We start from the raw sequence: 20,847 nt of genomic DNA, 5'->3' as shown, positions 1-20,847 counted from the left end.
TTCTCCTTGAAGATGCCAACCCTCTACTTGTGCTCTTGAACCCATCCCTTCCCATCTCCGTAGGACACCTGTCTCCAGTCCTCTCCTTTAATTTTCATTCTTTCCTTATCTACTGTCCACCCTATAGTCAGGAGGACCTGAGTTCCAATTTGGCCTCAGTTACTTACCACTTATTAGCTGTGCAACCTTGGGCAAGTCACTTAACCCTGATTGCCTCACATCAGGGGCCATTTCCAGTCATCCTCTTCCATATCTGTTCATTGAACTCAGATGTCTTGGGAGGAAGATAAACCACAAGGTATAGCTATTCTTGCTCTTACCTTCCTCAGGCAAGGAGACAAGGTTCTTCTCTCCCAAAAGCTGCCAGAAACACCATCCCAGAAATTCAAGTTCAAATATCACCAGATGGTAATATTTGATAGTGGCTACTTGGGTGTCTCTACCATTATTCTCAGAGTAGGTGCTACATTTAGTCTATACAAAGCACCATCTTGCATGCTAAGGATAAAGAGAAAAAAAGGACAGTCTTAGCCTTCAAAGAGCTTCCCATCTACATGGACCATGTATAGATACAAATAAAATTGAATATAATGGGAGCAAAGACCAAAGTCCTCTGAGAACCTGAAGAAGGAGGGAGAACATCAGAGAAGGATTCAGCACTTCAACTTAGCTTAGAAAGAAGAGGAAGATTCTAAAAGGTGGAGATAAGAAGGAAGTATACCTCAGACATGGGGGAAGCCTGCACCCAGTGGGAGACAGCAGGTCAGGTTCAAGGGGTCAGCTAGGTAGGAGTTAACTTCTAGGGCAACATGGTGACTTTGAGGGTAGCATGTCCTGAGAGCTGCTACCCATTCCTCAAAAAGATGCTGCAAAAACCGGGAGGATCAGGTCAACCCAAAAGAGCAGCCTCTTTTCAGAGAAGGACCAAGGTTTTTCTATGTCCTGTAACCTCTCCTCAGATCACTTGACATTAGGAATAAACCTTAATCCACATTCCTTTCTGGATGACTTTGAGAAGCTCCAAGGGATCTGCATTCAAATCCCATTTCCAGTCTTCCTAGCTATAAACAAAGAACTTAATTTCTTTAAGCTATACCTTCTTCAACTGTAAAATGAAGATAAAAATACCTACTTTGAGCAGCTAGGTGGCATAGTGGATAAAGCACCAGCCTTGGAGTCAGTAGTACCTGGGTTCAAATCTGGTCTCAGACACTTCGTAATTACCTAGCTGCGTGGCCTTGGGCAAGCCACTTAACCCCATTTGCCTTGCAAAAACCTAAAAAAAAATACCTACTTCACAGAGCTGTTGGAAGGCTTATCTGATAAAAAATTATGATCAAACTAAACATCTATTCCTCAGCTTTCATGCCTGTTGGATGGTAGAAAAGTAACTCGGATTTGGAATCAGATTCTGAATTGAAATCTGTTTGGCTACTTGTGGGGGTCCCTTCCTCCTTGTTGCCTGTGGGAAGGGTCTCAGGCAACAAGGAGGAAGGGACCCCCATTTTATAGTGAGATCCACAGTTTGAATGACTTGCTCAGGTTCACACACCTGGTTCTGGTGGGATTCGAACTCAGAATTTTCTGACCCCAAGTCCAGTGATCTAGCTACTAAATCACACTATCTCTTCAGGCTGGACCTACTGGTGAAGGGAGTTCCCACATTGGGATCTTACCTCTATTTGGGGTAGCTGGGTAACACAGTCTCAAAGTTAGAAAGATGAATTCAAATTCAGCCTCAGATACTTATTAGCTGGGTGATCCTGGAAAAGGTACCATTTTGCCTCAGTTTCTTCATCTGTAAAATAGCTATAGTAATAGCACCTACCTCTCCAGGTGTTTGTGAGAATCAAATGAGATAATAATTGTAAAATGCATAATTCCTGAATAGATATATATACATATTAAATATAAATATAAATATAAATTTTAACTATCATCTGTCCTTCCCAATCTCTGATCTTTCTTATTTTTTAATGTTTTAAAGTTTTCTTTTTTTTATTTTAATAATATTTGATTTTTTCCAATTACATATAAAGATAGATTTCAACATTCATTTTTTAGGGGTTTTTTTTTTAGTTTTTTGCAAGGCAATGGTCTTAAGTGGCTTGCCCAAGGCCACACAATTAGATAATTATTATGTGTCCGAGGCTGGATTTGAACTCAGGTACTCCTGACTCCAGGGCTGATGCTCTATCCACTGCACCACCTAGCCACCCCTCAACATTCATTTTAATAAAATTTTGAATTCCAAAATTTTCTACCTTCCTCCCTCCCCAAGACAGGTCATATGGATCATATGTGTATAATCATGTTAAACATGTTTCCATATTCCATAGTCATATTGTAAATGAAGAATCAGAAGAAAGGGGGAAAACCATGAGAGAGAGAGAGAAGAAAAAAAACAAATTTAAAAAGTGAAAATAGTATGTTTTGAATTGAATTCAGCCTCTATAGTTCTTTCTCTGGATGTGAATGGCATTTTCCATCACAAGTCTTTTACAATCGTCTTTGATCACTGTATTGCTGAGAAGAGCCAAATCTATCATAGTTGATCATCATATGATGCTATGTTACTATTGCCATGTACACTGGTCTCCTGGTTCTGCTCATTTTACTCAGCATCAATTCATGCAAGTCTTTCCAGGTTTTCTCTGCCTCTATAATTACAGTGAAAGATTTCAATTATTTTAAATTTCTGATTTTCTTCCACTCTGCTCACTGTCATAATGATGGTAACTGCAATAACCACAAAAGTAAATGTGGAATTTTTCAGAAGTTCACTAATGGTTCTGCCTACTCTTAAACAAATCCATGATCAGCTCCTTGAAATAAAACTGCCACTTCTAAATTAGAGTCATACCAAGACATGATATTAATTTTTCAAGGTACATAGATAACGTATGTGGTTCCACCCAAAATTATGTTTGATATTTTCTCCATCTTCCTCCAACAATATTACAAAGAGGTAGTGTGGGCTTAATGGGTGAAGACCATACTTTTAAATGCTTTGGTCTCCTCCAGGCAAGACACATCAAGAACAAAGAAGAAGGCCTTGGATAGGGACGACAAGGTACTTCCTGGTGGCCTGAAACCAAGGCTCAGTGGGAAGAACAGATTTAAAGCAATTAACACCTCTACAATTCCAGTCAACACATATTGTCAAAATTGTAAAATGGACTAAACAGATTTGGAAAATATCCTAACAAAACCCTGTACAACATTAATGAATCATGGGCTCACCACTCTAAAACAACTAGAGAAAGATGAATAATTGTAGTAATCTTTTAAGAGGAATGATAGAGGTTTTAGCGAACATGATAAACTGATGGAAACTTACAGAAAAATTTTTTGATTAAGTTGATTTCTGTAAGAAAATTTAAAGCAGAAATGTCAAATTCACTCCTGAGTATGCCTAACCAGATTTAAAACATAAATGAAAAGTGTTGAACAAAATAAATAAAAATGCCATAAAACATAGATAATGTTACTTTGTGGTTTTCTAGCCAGTCAACCTGCCTAGATCCATTTCTATTTGAGTTTGACACTGCTTACTTAAAGACTACTTTGGGGCAAGTCATTTCACTAGGTAAGAATAAAGTCTGACAATAATTCCACTGGATGTGTCAGATGGAATTAGATGTGGCTTACCTCTTGGATCAAGTCATGGTTAAGATCCAAGAGTGTAATCCACAGGTCCTCTATGGGTCACATCCAAATGGACCTAACCATTCATATGTCCACAAAGAAGTATCAGGCAAATCACTGAGTCATGTAGATTTATTTATAGATATGGAAAGAATTCTGATAGTCCTTCAATACCAGGTTATAACTACCAGAAATCACATACAGTTATCCTTAAAAAGCCCAGACTTAATGGCTGATGCAGAGAATGCAAAGAAATGGGAGAAAATGGGCAATACATCCCTGAAGGCTGTTGAAATTTAGCTCAGAGGAGCTAAGTGGCACAGTGACCTTGTAGTCAGGAGGACAGGAGTTTGAATCTGACCTCAGATACTTGCTTCTTCTAGCTGTGTGACCTCAGGCAAGTCACTTTTGCCTGCTTGCCTCACATCCAGGGTCATCTCCAGTCATCTTGATTCATATCTACCTACAGGACCCAGAAGTGAGGCTGGTGACCTAGTAAAGCACCTACTCACTCAAAACCAATTCACGTGCTTGTAATGTTTCACCCCCCTGGTGTCATGGTCTTCTTTGAGAAGGAACAACAAAACATCAAAAAAATTTAGCCCCTACCAAATACTTAGTGAGATTTGATCTAGGGGCCAGAACCATATGCCAGAAGCTCTTTAGCATTTATAAAATAACAGATGACAAATCCTAATTTTATAAATATAGACCTCAATGTATTGTTGAAATGTCAATCAATTAATAGAACATTATCACATATCAAACTATTTCTTGAAATCACATTGATATAACATTGATATGTAAAAATTTAAAAACATTTTTTGTAGTTTCTCTGTGCCAAATACTGATAAATTCCAAGCTATACAGATTGAAAGTTTCAGAATATAGGATCTTAGCAGAAGAAATGAGAATAGGATGAGGTACCCCCCCATCAGTATCATTCTAGCTGCTACTGGAATTAAAGCAAAAATGCTTTCAATGAGCCTAGAGAAGATGGGTTGACATCTTAATAGTTTTTAATCAACTATAGAAAGCAGGTATCTTATCCACATGTACATTAATCTGTAAAATGGTAAAAGGAAGAAGTGACTTGGTCCACGACTCTTTCTACTTGAACACCACTGCCAATAGTGAGAAGAATGAGATGTTAGTAAAAACACTATCTGGTGCTATGGTCCAAATCCTAGATCACTTTATGTGACCGAGGGTAGCTTACCTAACTTCAATTTCCTCCTATAGAAAATTCATCAGATTCCTCCCATTTTAAATCTCTGTTCCTATCATGCAACAATGGCAGCACACCAACAATAAGATGTTCTACACAGGTCAGTTGTGGTCTGCTTGATCATCACCTCGCCACTCACAAAGCAATGTATCGCTTTCTCTTACTCTCCAATCCCACAATCTGCCCACAATCTAGGATCATTTCTTACATCCCTCCAGCTACAGATGCAAAGAAGAGAGGGACACCTTAGAGGACATCAAGTCCAAACTCCTTTTGATATAAATGAGGAAATGAGTCACAAGGTCCTGCCCAGGTTCACACAGTCAGTGTCTAAAGAAAGTTTTTGTTTGGTTTGGTTCCATCAGAAACTTCATTTCTTGACTTTGGGCATTTTCTTTGACTGTATGGAGTTCTTTGACCTCCCTTCCTCATCTCCTAACTTCCTTCTAGGGTCCACCTAAAAAACTCACCTTCTCTAAGATCCCCCTTTATGTCCATGAGTTGCTTCTGCAATTATTTCCAATTTAACCTAACTATAACTTTTTTAATAAGTGATTTACATGTTCTCTCCCTTATTAAACTGTAAGCTCCTTGAGGGTAGGAACTATATATTTTAACTGTTTTGTATTATCAATGCTTAGCAAAATGTCTGGCAAATAGTAGGTGCTTATTGAGGAGGATGATGATGTTTGTTTTTCATTCTCAAAAAAGACTAACATCAGGGAGGTGATGCCGTAACAATCAAGTGAATTGGATTTGAGTGAGTGGATACTATGCAAAGTCACCAGTCTCACTTTCTCCTCCAGAACCATCTGGATCCAGTGGTCAGATATGAATATGGAAGACTAGAGAAGCCCTGGATGCGAGGCAATCAGGGTGAAGTGAATTACCTATCATACAGCAAGTATGTCAAGGGTCTGAGACTGGATTTAAACTCCCCTCTTCCTGACTCCAACATCAATCTGCTATCTACTGCACCTTCAGCTCTCCTGTTTTGTTGACTTAGAGACTTTGCACTGACCAGTTCTCAGATCTCAAGAAAGCAGTCCCACTTGCCTGCTTCTCTTCCCTTAAGTACCAGTCTAGGCCCCATTTCTCCAGAAAACTGTCCTGATCCTTCCCAAATGCTAATACCTTCCTTTACTAGATGTCATTGTATTCAGTGACTTTGTATATATGTTGTGTCTCTTTATTCGTACTGTCTATGCTGATATAGGCATGTGTATGTATTATGTTTATATGTGTGTGTGTATATTTTAATATAATATAATACTCTTTTTTTGCAAGGCAATGGGGTTTAAGTGACTTGCCCAAGGCCACACAGCTAGGTAATTATTAAGTGTCTGAGGTCAGATTTGAACTCAGATACTCCTGACTCCAGGGCCGGTGCTCTATCCACTGCCCACCTAGCTGCCCCTATTTTAAATATATATTTTATGTGTATGTGTATTTTACACATGTGTGAATAGTATGTATATAGTGCATATATTGTGTGTCTACCTATATATGCTGTATGTGTATATTTTGCATGTGTATTATATAAGTGTATGTTTTGAGCATGTATGTTACAGGCATGTGTTTATTTTACCTGTGTGTTATATACATGTGTGCATTTTACGTATAGGCTATATAATTTACATACCTATGTTTAAGATCTTTAAATATGTTTGTATTCTTGTATGTTTTATGTGTGTGCATTGCACTGAGTTTTACATATGTGTTGTATATGTCTTTTTAGTGACCTCATCATCCCTCTTTATTGTATTGATTATTGTATGTCTTTTAAATGTCCTGTGTGTTGTATTGCTTGACAAATGAATTCTATTTAAATGTTTTATATGCTGTGTGCATGTATTACACATATTTGCATGTAAATATATGTACACACATGTGTGTATGATATATATGTGTGTGTATGTGTGTGTGTGTGTGTATATATATATATATATATATATATGTATATATGCTTATTACCTGCATTTTTACCTCCTTTACCTCATTGCCTCCTTTTTTTTCAAATGTCAGTTTCTTGCAAGGAAACTCACATCTGGCTCATAGTAGGCTCTTAATAAATGCTTGAGTGATGGATTGGTTGGGTTGGGTTGGTTTCCTAGTTCAGTTTTGAACTCTTGCTTTTGGGAAGAAGAGAGGGGAAAGCCCAGGAAGCCTTTGGTTTTGCAGCCCATGTCTTCTGATTAAAGCAGACAGTTACAGAGATAAATATTAGCCCCGACTTGCCCATGCAGGTGTTCCATACTTCATCTGGGGGACAAATGGATTGTGGAGGCTTTATTTCCCCATGTTACAGCACAATGCCTGCTCCGGGCCTGGGCCCTACAATGACAAATGAGCCTCGTCACCCATGCTTCAAGGAAAGCAGGGAATGTCCATTTTCAAAGGACATGTTGCTATTGCTTCACATTAATCTGCACTAGCCATTGTATTCCTTGGTAATCCTCATAATGTTTTAGCAGTAGTAATGAAAACTGACACGTCTAAAAATGGGCCATTCAACATACCCATACAATGTACCCTCATGATCTCACTGGAGTTTTCCTGTAACTCTGCAATGTAACTACTAAGGTTATCTTGACAGAAGGGGAAATCGAGACTCTATGCTATTAATGGACTTGTCCGTGACATCACAGCTCTGAGCTGCCATTTGAAAGCAGATCTTCCTTGGTTAGTGTCCATTACGCAAAGCAAATATCATCATCCCATTTCAGTCATGGAGAAACAGAGAAAAGGGAGAGCTCAAGGGTAAGGAGGGCAGAGGATAGATTGTTGCATGAGAGCAGACCAGAAAATGTGGGGTTCTTTAGCTTGGAATTTCAGACTGAGAGAGAATAGAAGGGAAACCTAGAGAAGAATGAGCAGGTTTAGTTTATTGGCCAAGTCCTCAGAAAGGATCCCTTAAGGATAGGAAGGGCATGGGTAGAGCGCCAGGTCTGGAGTTAGGAAAACCTGAGTTCAAGTCCTCCCTCAGACATTTTCAAGGTGACCCTGGACAAGTAACTTCATCCTGTTTGCCTCAATTTCCTCATCTGAAAAAAAAAGCTGGAGAAGGAAATGGCAAACCACTTCAGTGTCTCTGCCAAGAAAACACTGAATGAGGTAACACGATTGAAACAATAACAACAAAGAAAGGGTTAGGAATTGGAAGGAGTAAATTCCAGATAAATACAAAGATATGCTCCTTCCCAAAGAGAGGAAAGTTTTTATCCTGCCTTGAGACATTAGAACCTCCTACCATTCCTCTGCATAATCTGCCTTGGTGGCCAAGCCTAGGTTCCTCAGAGAGAGCTCACTTTAATGGAACCTGATTATGGTTGTCATTATTGATGATGCTCTGGATGTGAATGATGATGCTATGGACATGGATAATGATGTTGTGGACTTGGGTGATGATGTGGTACCCGATGGGTGATTTCACTAGAAAAGGGAGCTTCCAGGGGAGCTGAGGAAGTAATATTTGGGACTGCTACAATGATGTTAGAAACAGCTGGCATCAATAAAAGCTTATTTTTTTAAAAAGGAAAGGGAGAGAAAGCTCCCTCCATGATTCAGTCGGGTAAACAGAACTGCCTCTAGAGTCTAGGGACCTGCGATCAAATCCTATCTTTGCTATTTACTACCTGTATGACCTCAGTTAAGTCATTTTAGTGCTTCCAAGCTTCAATTTCCTCATGAGTAAAATGAAAAGGGTGGGACTAGATGACCTTTTAGGTTCCTGTGATAAATGTGTGCAGCTCTATAACTTAGTATCTTAAAGAATTCTTATTAATGAGATAACAAAAGACTCAAAGGATTCAGAAAAAAGGACCTCCCTCAAGAACCCCTCTATTCTAACAGAGGAAGGCAATACTCACAAAAGAGGTAAAAAGATGGGGTGGGAGGAGTGAATAAGAATGAAGGTGCCCAGGGAATAGGGGAAATGATATGGAAGTCCAGAATGAAGGTTGGTCCACCTGGACCTCTCCCAAAATGGAGGCCTTCCAGGACAGAAGTGATGGTTCAAGGTAAGAAGGCCCCAGAGATGAATGCTCCAGGGTGGGGAGGTCCAGGGGTGAAACTGCAGCCAAGATATGGAAAATCAGAAGTGCAGCCAGGAGGGGGAGGAAGCTTGGCTGACCTAGACCTCTCCCTAAAATGGCAGCCCTTGGAGGAATTCAGCAACGGCAAAAAAGGAACCCATTTGACTGAGGAATGTTCAAGGTTAAAAAGGTCACAGGAGTCAATAGATATTCCAAAGTAAGGAGGTCTTGAGTGATGAGGTTTCTCAGATGTTCAGAGATGAAAGTCTTTGTGTGGGTAATTTCCCATGACAGAAACTGCTTCCCTCAGTATGCTGTCACAACTGCATATCAAGGAAGTCCTAGTGGTCTGAAACCAGAAAGGTTAAGTGATTTGCCCAGGCGCATAGCTTTTCAATGTCAGATTTGAATCTAGGCTTTCCTGATTCTCAATCCAGGCTGCTTTTCTTCTGCAATGAAAGAATTTCTGGAATTTTGAAGCTCTAACCAGAAAACCACTTGGACCAGAAAACCACTTCCCCCATTGAATGCCTTTGTGGAACAGGATGAAGAGACAATAGGAAGCCCACACTTCCCACAGGTCTGATACTGTAAACACTGATGGAGAGAAGCCCAGCTACCTTTGACTGGCACATTTCAATATCTGTGGGGGTGAGAGCTCTTGAGGACCATAGGATAGTAGCCAACTGGACTCCGAGGGAAGGACCTAGGACAGCACTCTGAAGACTGGCTGCCAAGGAGCAGCTCCTTGTCTGTCTGTCCATCCCACCAGTGGCCTGGAAACAGGGAGGCTGTCTTTTCCTGAACTCAGCTGAGAGGAAAGAGACAAAAATGGATTCAACATACAGCCAGGAGGTGAGATCAGGAAGCCTGAGGAGGTGGCCACAGAGCAAGAGTCATTCATTGAGAAAACAGGTGTTACAATAGCAATCATTTAAACTAGGGGGGAAAGGAAATGAGGTATCCTCGGTGATTATATAATACAAATCTTTCCTTGGCTCCTGATCTTGCTCCTTATGTGATGAGGCATCCACTAGCCAAGGTATCTCTAACAGGCCATCAGGAATAGTGAACTTGGTAAAATCAGGGTTCAAATCCGACCTTGGACTTACCAACTGATTGTCTCCTCTGGCATCTAGGTGGAGCAAGGGATGAATAATGAACCTTTTTTTTTCAAATCCTCCCTCAAACATTTACTAGCTTTGTGACCTTGGGTAAGTCAGCTACCTTCCACCTGCCTCAGTTTCTTCATCTGTAAAATGAGGATAATAATGAGGATAATAACACTTGCTTCCCAGAGGATAAAATGAGAGAATATGTGCATGCGATTTTGGAAAACTTAAAGTACAATATAATTGCTAGCTATCAAGTTAACTATCAATTTTTTAAATGGAGACAATAATACCCATCATATTTACCTCAAGATTTTTATGAAATAATGACTGCAGAGCATTTTTGCAAAGCAAAATATTGTTGTTTTTATTAAACATCACCACAATAAAAATGATATTTATTGTCATTTAGTCACTTGACCTTAGGTCCTGCAAAACTTGGCAATTTTTATTGCTAAGCCACTGCCAGTGACATTTGAAAGGTAATGGAAAACAGGAAACATGCCATTAGATTGGAGAAAGGTAAAGTTCCTGATTTTTTTTTAAAAAAAGAAAAGGAAAAGAAAATAGTCTAGAAAATATAAGCCAAAGTTCTTGAGTCCACTTTCTAGGAAAATTATAAAATGGGTCATTAAAGGGATGATTTGTACACATCTAGAAAGGGCCATTATGACTTTGCCAAGCATGGGTCATACCATGTGCAAAAATACATTTCTTTTGTAGTGGCAAAGAATCGGAAACTAAGGGGATGCCCATCAATTGGTGAATGGTTGAACAAGCTGTGGTATGTGAGTGAAATGGAATATTATTGTTCTATAAGAAATGATACTAGCTGTGTGGCCTTGGGCAAGCCACTTAACCCCATTGCCTTGCAAAAACTAAAACAAAAAACAAATGATAAGCAGGTGGTAGCCACCTCCTCAGTGATCCAAGGCAATTCCAAGAGATTTGCGATGGGAAATGTCATTCACATCCAGTGCAGATCAAAGCATACCATTTTCACTTATTTTTCATTTGTTCTTGTTTTTTTTCTTTCTCAAGGTTTTTCATTTTTGTTCTGATTCTTCTTTCACAATGTGACTAGTATGGAAATATGTGTAACATGATAGCGCCTAGATATCCAAATCAGATACTTGCTATCTTAGGATGGGGGAAAGAAAAGGTGAGGCTGAGAAAACTTTACAAAAATGAATGTTGAAAACTACCTTTACATATAATTGGAAAAATATAAGTGATAAATTAAAAAATAGGAAAAAACAAGAATGGGTCATGCCACACCAACCTTACTTCTTTATCTGACAGGATTAACAAGTTACAATATATAGACATAGACATGTATATTAATTACAAATATTAATATAGGATGTGTAAGAGTGCTACTATATGTTAATTATTTACATAATAATTATTAGGATAAAAAACTGATTTCTAATGTGCTGGAGTTTATTAAATGTTTTACAGACATTATTTCTCTTGAGCCTGTAGGATGAGTAATTCCCATATTATCTCCCATTTTTCAGATGAAGAAACTGACTCAGAGAGTCATAGAAGGTGAAATTCAGTAAGAATTTCTTATGAACTCTGTATTTATACCTTAGATGTCAGTCCCTGAACCAGATGATGTACATCAGGGGTTATTGTAATTCAGTTCAAGCTTAGATTTGAGTGTCCAGAATTAAACCAGTTTCTCCCAAGCAGCCTTGCAGGGGACCATTTTCTCATTCTAGGAGAGAGAGAGTCTGGGGTCACCCTGAATCTGATCCAGAAATATGCCTGAAGAAGTGCTCTACTCTACCCACCACAGTGCAATGGGGATGAGGAAGATGAATCTGGTTTTAATATTGGGGGGGAGGGATCTCAATGAGGGGCAAATCTGAAATGTGAAACAGGCTCCTGAAGGAAGAAGAGAAATTGAGGAGAATTGATGCAGGTATAAGATAGAAAGTTTCTGTTTATTCTACAAGTCTGTAACAATCAAACAACTTCAGAAACTCTCAGGGACCTGAAAAGCAACAAGTGTTAATAGCTTTGGGGGGCAAGCTTTTTTTGGACTTGGCCCCTGGGGGTAGAACTGTGTGAAAGGTAGGTGTGAAGTGACAAGTTTAGAATGAATGTAAACTGAAATGAGAATTAGCTAGGTGCTGCCAAAGAGCACTGGGCTTGGAAGGCTCAACATTCTGGATTCAAATTTGGCTTCAGACACTAATTAGCTGTATGACCCTGGGCAAGTCTCTTTACCCTGCTTGCCTCAGTTTCCTCATCACTTTTACTTGAAGTCTTCAAGCCCTTCCAATTCCAAGATTCTGTTATTTTAGTTATGTGAAATAAAAGGCAAAGGATAAGAGCATGGTGTTCAAATCAAATACTTCATAAGCACCAATTATATCCAAGAGAAAAAGTAGACTGGAATTCTTTGTTGTCATTATTCATTTGTTTTCAGTTGTGTCCAGCTCTTTGTTGTCTGGGTTTTCTTGGCAGGGTTACTAGATGGTTTGCTGTTTCCTTCTCCAGCTCATTTTACAGATGAGGAAATTGAGGTAAGCAGGGTGAAGTGACTTGCCCAAGGTCACATAGCTAGTCAGTGTTTTAATGCTAGATTTGAACTTGGGTCTACCTGACTTCATGACCAACTCTTTATTCAGTGTGACTTTCCCTAGTCAGAAAGGTCTAAGTTCAGATCTGGCTTCAGCCCTTTATTGGTTATGAATATGCACCGGGATCCTAGTTCCTCAGTATTCTGTGTGTGTGTGTGTGTGTGTGTGTGTGTGTGTGTGTGTGTGTGTGTGTGTAAGTTACATCTTCTATACTCAAATCATCTTGTCCATTGAATGTCTTTTACTTACCTTTTGGGAATGCCCTTTGGGGATCCAAATAAGAGATATCACTTTTATCATGATTAATATCATTGCCCAAATATTGGATTGGGCTTAGTTAGGAGCCATTAAGTGAAGAACCTAAGTGACCTAATTAGATGGCAGGCTTCTCCCAAGACTAAGCCAGATCCACCAACCGAAATGTCTGGTCACAGAACAAGGAAGGATAAGCACCCCAGCCTTTGTGGGCCAAACAGACACAATGTGATGGTGATGCCCAAGGAAATGTTGGGGGGCAGGGGAAAAGCCTAGGAAGTGAGGCTATTGTAGGAAGCCATGTATTCTAAGGGACAGAGGTAAGGAGAGAGAACATTATAGGCATGGAGACCAGCCACTGGAAAGATCCAGACACAAGAGATGGAATGGTTTGTGTGAGGACCTGCAAGGGGACCAGTATGGTGGGACCTAAGAGACTTTACATTTGACCCTGAAAGGAAGAGAGATTCACTGGAGATTATGCAAAAAATGCAAATAGCACAGTCCCAGTCTCAGGAGCATAGTCACAGTCCCAGGAGACCTGACCTGGAGTCAAACCTGAGTTTGAATCCTCCCATGGAACTGGGTAACCCTGGTCACATTACTCAATCTCTGCTTGCCTCAGTCTTTGTGTCTATAAAATGAGATACTGATAGCACCTACCTCTCCTAGAGTTGTTGTGAAAATCCAGTGAGATAATTGCAAAGTACACAGTAGGCACCATATAAATGTTAGTTCCAGTTTGTCAGGGATAAAAACAATCTGGTGAGGTGTAAAGTGAAATTAGTCCTGAGATTGCTAGATGCCAAGGGGAAGGACGGGAAAAAATGTAGAATTCAATCTTGCCCAGAAAAATGAATATTGACACTTTTTGCATGTAGTTGGAATAATAAATAAATAGAAAATAAAATAAAAATAAATGAATCCTGAGGAACAGAATATGGAGAGTTTAAAAGGCAAACTAAAGAGTTTTTGTTTGATCCCGGATGAACTAGGGAACCACGGGAGACTATAGAGCACGAGAGGCATAGCAACCTAACAGCTCTGTGGCAGAGGAGCTGGAGAGACTGCAGGGCAAGAGGTCCAATTAGGAAACCACTGCAGCAAATTCAAATGAGAGGACATGAAAGTCTAATCTTGGGAGGCAGTGGCTCTAGGAGGAGAGAGGAAAGATGCCAAAGGCAAAGAAATCAGGGAGGGCTCCACAGAGCATGCACTGGACATCAAAGGAAGCAAAGGGATCCATAGTAGTGTCATTCTATTCACAGAGATGGGAGATAGGATGGAGACTTCTCAGAGCAACTACTCATTCTCTCTCTGGTTGTAATATAGAATGTATAAAGCAAATGTGAGAAGGAAATATGGTGGGCAGCTCTGCTGGAGCAAATTCTACAGGACCTTTAATGCCAGACTTGGGAATTTGCATCTTGTTTAGAGAAAATAGGGAACCAGCTAAGGTTTTTACTTAACTCTCTCTTTAGAGGAGTGACATGTCAGATACATCCCTTACAAGGGTTATTTTGGCAGTTGTGTGAAGAACTATTGGCCTAGATACCAAAGATTCAAACCATGAATTCCCTAAGATATCAACTCCTGGCTTATCTTTGAAGTCTCTTAGCTTCTGCCTGGCTTCCCTAAGCCTCCAAGCTTGCTCCTGCCTCCATTTGTTTCTGGTTCTCTTTGAGTTCCTGAGATCCCTCCTTGTCCCTGGAGAACTCAGACTTCCAGGGACCTGGTGGAAATAAGCACAAATTTGAAGAAGATTGTTTTACGCACTCCCTCCAATGAATAGAAATAGCAAGCTTCTCTGGTGCCTGATGCCTGTTTCATGGAAGGACATTTCTTTTATTGAGTTTGATTGAATTATATAATCAATTGAATATATGAAGTATGAAATATTCTTTAAAAAACTCTTTACTGACTCAATCATTCAATTAAAAGCATAAGCTGGATATAAGATGTGAAATTCTTCCAATTATGGATAACACTAGAGGATAAAATATATTGGGATTTATTGAAACATTAGACCTACCTCTGGGCCTATGGATATCAGAGAAGGTCATTTCAGCAGGAATATGACAGTAACTACTTCTAGAGTTACTCTTTAGAAGCCCTCTGAGGAGCCAGATTCTTACATATGCCAAGAATGAAAAGGGGAAAGAGAACGGGTCCAGAGGGTGTGTCACATTGCTTCCCTTCCCTCTGCCCCCACCTCCATTGGCTGGCTCATGAAAGAGATGGGGCCCATAACAAACAATGTAGCTAACAAGGAGCAGAGAGCAGCCAACTATCCAATTATAGATATGTAGATAGATAGATATCCATAGATAAGATATAGTTATAGTTAGATAGACAGACAGATAGATAGATAAATAGATAGATGACTTTCTATAGAGTTGTGAGGGAGTCTGTCCAGATTTGGGAGGAAAATGTTTTGTACTAACTAGACTTACTGTACCATCATAATTAAACTAAAAATAAAACCCTAATTAAAAACTAACTGTAGCTGGGTAGTTAACATGGAGCACACCAGTGGGGGCTTATAAACCACAGTACTAGAAAACTTCCTAACCCTCAGGGTTACCCTGAGAGTCTTGAAAGGGGAGGCAGCTGAAGAGATTTGCATGAACTGATGCTGAGTGAGATGAGCAGAACCAGAAAAACACTGTATACCCTAACAGCAACCTGGGGGTGATGTTCCATCTTGATGGACTCACTCATTCCATCAGTGCAACAATCAGGGACAATTTAGGGCTCTATGTAGTGGAGAATACCATCTGTATCCAGAGAAAGAATTGTGGAGCTTGAACAAAGACAAACGACTAATACCTTAAATTTAGAAAAAAAAAACCTCTATCTTATTGTATAATCTTGCTATCTCTTGTACTTTATGTTTCTTCCTTAAGGATATAATTTCTCTCTCATCACACTCAGTTTGGATGAATGTACACCATGGAAACAATGTAACGACTGACAAATTGCCTTCTGTGGGGGTAGGGTGGGGGGAGGGAAGTAAGATTAGGGGGAAAATTATAAAACTCAAAATAAATAAAATCTTTTAAAAAAAGAAAGGGGAGGCAGCCATCCTCTCTCTGGGGACCCAATTTGTCAGTACAAGAGGAGGTTGGGAGAATGAGTCCAGGGAAATTGCTATACAAATCTAACTTTCAAGAAGGGAAAAAGATATCTGATAGGCATAATGATGGGTCTCTACAAGGGTTCCTTTGAGAGATATCAACAAATATTAGGCAAAACCTTAGGGAAAACAAGAAGAAATATTTATTATGTGCAGGAACTAGCAGATTACTGGTAGTCTAAGAACTAGAATGCTGTAAAATTTGGGGAAACAGTGAAAGACAAATGGGACACAAACAAGACAGCATCAAAATCTCATTTATAGTTGGGATCTTAGAGGTCATCCAGGTCAAATTCAAACTCATACCCAATGAGGGGTGATCCATGCTCTTCTGGGGGATCTCCATTGATGAGAATCCCACCAGTCCCTTGGTCTAGCTCTAGATAGTAAGAAGTTTTTCATTGTATAAAGTCTAAATCTGCTTCTTCACAACATCTACCTATTGTTTTCAGATTCTGGATATAGGAAAGGAATCAATACTTCATCTAATTCTTTTAAAAATGATCTTCTGAGAAGGGATTCCTAGGCTTCCCCAGACTGATCACCAGAGGGGTCAATTGAATGAAAAAAGGTTAAGAGAGCCTGGTTTATTAGATTGGTTTCTTGAATTTAAATATATACATGAGAGGCTATGATTGGCAAGTTTTGATCAAAATCCATGGGAGGGCATAGCTCCTGCAAACCATCAGCTCATTGGAGGTCAGAGAATTCAGAGCTATAAGCAACCTTTGACCTATGACCTTGGACTGTAGATTTAGAGCTAGAAGGGCTAAAAAGGCTATCCAGTACAACCCCTTCATTCTATAGGTAAGAAAACTGAGTCTTAGAAAGAGAAGAAGCCTGAAAACCTGAAGTCTGAAAAATCACAGAGCTGGACCTTGAGTGTGGGGGTCCTGTCTCAGAGCTTACCAGATGGTGACAAAAATTCTTTCATTGGACTGATGAGCCAGGACCCAGCATAGGGACAAAAGTCACAGACAGAAGAAAGCTCCTCTGGGGGCATTCCAGTAAGGAAGAAAGAAACATGGGATAAATCCATCATTCTTTGAATTACACAACTCTGAAAGGAAGGCTTGATGCCTCTAGTGGACTAGGCAAAATAAAAATAAAAGAATGGCCCAGGCTGCCAATGAAGGAGTGACAGTGCTGAGGTTTCCTTCAACCACCCCACAGAGAAGTCTGACTTTTGCCCCAGAAGCATCTAACTTTGGGGGGGGGGGCAGAAATAAACCCCTAGAAGACAGAAACAGTTTGGATCTCTCCTCTGTATCTCCAAGGCCTGGAGAAGGCTTTAAAATGTAGGTTGATCAACCAGTTTGATTGGAAATTTAATGTCACTGTTGTAAAATCTGGAGGTTAGAAGCAGCCAAGGGGGTCAGAGGGGAATCTGAACTTGAAAGTACCATTCTCTCATTCTTAGCATGAAGCTGCTCTTGAGGGAAGACCAAAGTGTGCAGGGGTGAGTGCTGGAGGTGTGGGGAATACAAGAATCTAGCATTAGAAAACAGATATTGAGATTCATTTCACAGCTAGAGAAGAAACAACACAAAAGGAGAGGTTGGTGATAGCTGAACTAAGAGGAGAAATCCAATTCCCCAAAGTGTCCTTGGGGCCTGCAGCAAAGACCAAGAAAGCAGCCAGTATGGGCAGCTGAATCCATCTGGGGCAAGGCCCTAGAAGACCTCACTCCAATAGAGTAGCTAAAGATGACTTGGATTCAGGGCAACCTGGGGTGTTCTTCCAAGGAGAGGCAGAGACCCAGAGACCCAGTCACACATGAGCCTCTTCAGTAAATCTGAGAATCACCAGAGATGAGCAAATTTTAAAAGCTAGGGTACAGAGGATGGGGAGAAATTCAGGCTAGAACATTGGCATGAAAGTCTGCAGAATCAGTGCCAGTCTGGGGACAGTTTGCTATTATCAGTATCACTCCAAAATTAAAATATTCCTTTTCATGAGCAAGTGGGGGGTAGGAGTAAAGACAAAACAAGATTTCTTTATTAGAACCAGTTTGACCCTTTAAAAATATTGAAATCAGTTTCTTCTTTAAATAGTTGGTGGCATATTGGTTAACACACTGTCTTGATTCAGGAAGACCCAAGTTCAAATCCAAACCTCAGACACCTTCTAGTTATATGACCCTGTACAAGTCACTTCACCCTGTTTGCCTCAGTTTCCTCAATTGACAAATAAGCTAGAGAAGGAAATGGCAAACCACTTTAGGATCTCTACCAAGAAAACCTCAAATGGGGTAACAAAGAGTCAAACCCAACAGAAATGACTGAAAAACAAAACCTCACATGGCTATTGTGAAGATCAAATTTGTTTAAAAAAAAAATCACTTGTCACAGGGACCAGTACGTAATAGCCACTATATATCTTGGTATCTTTTTTTCTCCTCAGTCCCCCCCTGCCTTCTACCCAAAGTATTGCTTATAAGCCTTAATACATACTCACTCCCTCATTCATTCCTTCCTTCCTTGAGAATTCATGACAACGGATGTGGAGACCAGATCCATTTGGAGGTCCGCCCCCCAGGAGCTGGTATCTCTAATAATCATCATAGGGAGATCTGAAGCTCCATGATCTGTCCAGACCCAAGACTGTCTCCTCTTGGCCAGCTGTGTGACTAACAAATAGACACTGTTTTAATGGTCCTTAGTACTAGGGAGAGAGAGAGAGAGAGAGAGAGAGACAATTTCAGAGTTGGCACCTAGATTGGACTCCTGGTTTGGTCCCTTGCTACCTGTGTGATGCCAGAGAAGTCATTCGGTGCCTCTGATTTTACTGATTTTATCTGATTTTACTCAGATGATTTTTATTTGATGTTGGATCAGATAATTGCTCTGAATCTATAATCCTAAAAATGAGAGATAACTAATGGACCACGTTGTTCCTTCTATTGCTACTCATGCAATTTGAGTAGAACTTGAGAGGGACCCCGAGGACATCTTGAATGGATCCCTGGGATGTCTTCTGGGAGGACATGAGCAGGCAGGCATGGAGGGGCATCCATCTGCCTCTTGGGAAGCTCAACCTCAGTGATGAGCTCACAGATATAAGGAAGGAGGCAGGAAGGGAGAGGGAGGACTGACCAGTGAGAGCCCAGTCTTTGGGTGGGTACAGTCTGCTCTGCCTGTTGCCAATCCACATGGAGTGATCATGATCCTCCTCCCCAAAATGTGGAATGTTACTTCATAAAGAGCTCTACCCTCAATGATCCGGAACCAAGCAGGCATACAAAAAGTCACAGGCAGAAGAAAATTCTTTCTCTGCCCTGTGGACTTCCTCTGAGGAAGAAGGAGAAATATTATAAACCTCAAAGAAGCAACTGAGGGGGCAACTAGGTGACACAGGAGATAGAAGACCTGGGTAGAGGAAGACTCATCTTCCTGAGTTCAAATGTGACTTCAGACTGTTCCTAGCTGTGTGACCCTGGGAAAGTCAATGCACTCTGTTAACTGTAGTCTCCTCGTCTGTAAAATGAGCTGGAGAAGGAAACAGCAAATCACTCCATTCTCTATGCCAAGAAAACCCCAAAAGAGCCATGAAGAGTCAGACACAATTGGAAATAACTAAACAACAAGCAATGGTAGGAGAGTCTTGTGCTGACAGCTGCCTGTCTCCTTCCTTGGGCTGCCATGGGGTCATGGACACATGTTCTTTCTATCTCTGTAGCATCTGTTCTTTCCTGATCTTAGGTGATTAAATATAGGAAATGGAACGGACCAGGTCCTGAGATTATGAGTTTTAAAAAGTCACTAGAGCTATCAGACATCCATCACTTAGCAACTACCACTGAGTCCACTGGTGGCCAAAGTTGCCAAATCCAAGTGTGAGCCATTGCAGGTCTTTGCATCTCCATGGTGCTTAGGGCAGTGCCTGCACATGGTAGGCACTTACTGCTTTTTGATTGGCTGACCTGTATGCCCAGTCCCTATATCTAATGACTATGTAATGAACACATTGGTGGAATGGGATGAGGAATGTGCTTTGTGGCAACCTCTTTGAGTCAGAGTTCATTCACCCCAAGGACCAAAGAAGTAGAAGCTATTTTCTTGGTTTCAGAGATTTTTGTCCTTTGGGTCTTGTCCAGTGGGGCAGCTATGTGGCCTTGGAGTCAGGAGGAAGAGAGTTCAAATTCGGCCTCAGACACTTGACCCTAATTGTGTGACCTTGGGCAAGTCACTTAACCCTGATTGCTCCCATCCAGGGCCATCTCCAATCATCCTAATTCCTAACTGGTCACTAGACCCAGATGTCTCTGGAGTAGAAAGTGAGGCTGGTGTCTCAGCACAGAACCCCTTCACTCAAATTCAATTCATGTGCTTGTCATGGCATCACCTCCCTGATGTCACGGTCTTCTTCAATAATGAAGGACCAGAAGGAACCCCCCCCCCAAAAAAAAACATCGACTCTCTTTCCCAGTAAAAATTGATGTTAACTGATTAATTAATATTGGTCAAAATCATACTGATGCAATTGATGTTGCTTAGATACTGAGGAGAAATCAATTCTATGATATTGGGAAGAAATTAATAGGTGATTGATATTGGGGCAAGCTGCTATAAGAGAACCTCAAATCCTCAAGTTTATTCTTAGACACTGATAGGAAGATGTAGCTAGCCACATTCTAGAGGGGACCCAAAGTATCAATACAAGGAATGGTTAAGGGAGTAAGTCCAGAGCCTATATGAATACAAGATTATTGCAGGATCTGCCACCAGACCCTCCCTTTCCCTTGAAAATGTTTGCTGTGTCCTAACCTGGGAGTATTTTGGGCAAGCAATTGAAAGTAATGGGTGGGAATGTTTGCTTAAAGATTTGGCTTATGTAGAAA

Source organism: Macrotis lagotis, chromosome 7 (genome assembly GCF_037893015.1).
Source record: "Macrotis lagotis isolate mMagLag1 chromosome 7, bilby.v1.9.chrom.fasta, whole genome shotgun sequence".
Taxonomy (NCBI): Eukaryota; Metazoa; Chordata; class Mammalia; order Peramelemorphia; family Peramelidae; genus Macrotis; species Macrotis lagotis.
Note: the sequence above shows the minus strand (reverse complement) of the source record.